Source organism: Myotis brandtii, unplaced genomic scaffold (genome assembly GCF_000412655.1).
Source record: "Myotis brandtii unplaced genomic scaffold, ASM41265v1 scaffold1933, whole genome shotgun sequence".
In the NCBI taxonomy this organism is placed as follows: domain Eukaryota; kingdom Metazoa; phylum Chordata; class Mammalia; order Chiroptera; family Vespertilionidae; genus Myotis; species Myotis brandtii.
In genome coordinates this window covers 44,546-47,168 of record NW_005357206.1, presented here as the reverse complement: position 1 = coordinate 47,168, position 2,623 = coordinate 44,546, and positions in this window count along the sequence as shown.

Below are 2,623 nucleotides of genomic sequence, written 5' to 3'. Positions count from 1 at the left end.
CTTTATTTTTCATGAAATGGAAAGAATGTTATGATTGCACATGTCTTCAAATGAATTATATCACTTGTTTTATAATGAAATAATTTTCTATAACAATTATTGGAAAATAACATACACACTCAAAAGTGCAGATATTCATTGCTGTTATTGTCTGATGTGTTTTGATCAATGTTATATTTGTGGCATTCAACATTTCTAAATGATCTTATGTTGTGTGAGTCACTTTAAATGTGTTATCAAGAATAGGCCAACCCACAGAGGCAGAAGGTAGGTTAGTGGTTGCCAAAGGTTGAAGGGAGGTAGGTAACAAACGAATGCTAATTGGTGCACTGTTACTTTTGGGGGCTGGATACTTTCCAAATTTTGTTAGTAGTGATGGTTGCAAACTCTGTTGAATATACTAAAAATCGCTGACATATATACTCTACATGGATGAATTTTTTTGCTTTGTAAATTAAACCTCAATACAGCTGTTAAAAAACAGTTGAGGTTATGTTAGGGACTGCATTTAAACTTTAAATAATTTATAAAGATGTAATTTTACAATATTGATTCTTTCAATCAATATCATGCTTTATCCCTCCATTATTAGACTTTTTTTAATTTCTCTGTTTAAATTTTTTTTATATTGAAGTCAAAGAAATATGATTCTTCTATAGTTGTGATTTAAATGGTATAAAAATTTCTTTAGTAACTTTTGCTGCTTTAAACATAATTGTAGTTGAGGTTTGCTATTGACTTTTGTGTTAATCCCATCATTTCAAATATACATTCTTCTGCATAGTATATATAGTTACTTTATTTCTTTTTCCCTGGTGCAATTTTTTTCTTTTCTTGACTTATCTTCATAGGCTGAAGTTTTATTTCCAATGTTGAATAGTAAGGACAGTTAAAGTGTTGTATGTGTATTCTATTTTCGGGGAACACATTTAAATATTTCATCCTTAAGTATGAGATTTGTTTTAAAGTTTTTTCATCAGAACTTTCTCATATAAAAACAATTCCATAATATTGCTATTATTCTAATATATTTTATAATGATATCACATTTTTATTATTTTTGTGTCAGTTGAAATGATAAATGTTTTCTCTGTATAATGTTTATGAAGTAAACTACCTTTATTTCTTTTAACTGTTAAATAAATCTTGCATTTCTGAAACAAAACCACAATGGTTAGTTTGTATTGTCCTTCTTCAAAATTCAGTGTATATATTACACTTAGATTAAGTTGTTTTTCTTTTATCCAGGTTCACAAAGAGTTTAGAATGAGTTTTTATTTGTTATGGACTTGACAGGTTTGCATACCAAGGCTATATGAAAAGCATTCCTTTTTTCTATTTCCTGGAAGCCTTTGTATAAGAGCACTGCTATATTTTTAATGTTATTTTTCATTACTGATGCTGAAACCAAAAATGTGGGTGTTCTGAGTCCCATTTGTTGTCTCACAAAAATCGAAGAATGAAGTTGCAGACAAAAAGGATTAAAGGAATCAAAGTTTATTGGGAGAAGCCAGTCCTGGAAAAGGAGCAGCCAGGGTTCCAGGAGTAGGCCATGTCTGGAGCTTCCTCTGCATGTTACAGTCTAGAGTAGTTTAGTATCCAAGCTAATGAAACTCTATTAGTCCTTGTGTGGAGGCCCATTCTCATATATAAAAAGCCAGGGGCCGTCAAGACCTAAACAACCAGACCGACAACCAAACAGCGGGCTGCCAGCGGGAGGGAGTTTCCCCTGGCCCTGGCCCTGGCCTGGGTGCGGCAGCAGTGAGAGGGAGCTCTGGGCCCCAGCCAGGGCTTGGCAGAACTCTTGGTCTCACATGATTGGGGGCATTGCCGGCCTTCAAACCAGACCCTGACAGGAGGGGGGAGGGAGCCCCATTTCTCACAGAATCAGCCATTGCACAGTTTTCTGTCAATGGCCTGCCAGCCAGGAATCCCAACCCCCTGCACCCCGGACCCTGATCTGACACTGGCCTCCCATTTAAATTAATTGGAAGACAGTTTCTGTGATGCCAGCATTTGCAATGACTATTAATAAATCACAATAACAAACTCTAGACAGAGTAGGAATATTCCTACTTGAACCCGTTTTCACACATGGTCAGTTATATGTTGCTTTCTCTCAAGTTCAAAGAGTGTGTGATGTTAAAGTTATAAATACTTCATCACAAGGGAAATTAGTCAAGCACTCTGAAAGAGTTTTCACTCTTAATGTGGTATACTGGGAGATATTACAATAAGTTCAATCAATTTATTAGTCATTGTATCAGTGTTGTTTTTACATCATGTTTTTTTGTTTTTATGTCATGTCTTTATTGTTGTTATAGCATGTGTGATTATTTATTAATAAACTTATATATTACTAGAAGCTGGGTGCACAAAAATTTGTGCACTCAGGGGGGAGGGGGGGTCCCTCAGCCCAGCCTGTGCCCTCTCACAGTCTGGGACCCCTCGGGAGATAACGACCTGCTGGCTTAGGCCTGCTCCCGGGTGGCAGAGGGCAGGCCCAATCCCTAGGTGCAGCCCTGGTCAGGCTCAGAGCAGGGCTGATTGGGGAGTTGGGGCGCCGCCCCCTGTCATGCACAGAGCAGGGCGGATTGGGAGGTTGCGATGCCACCCTCAGTCA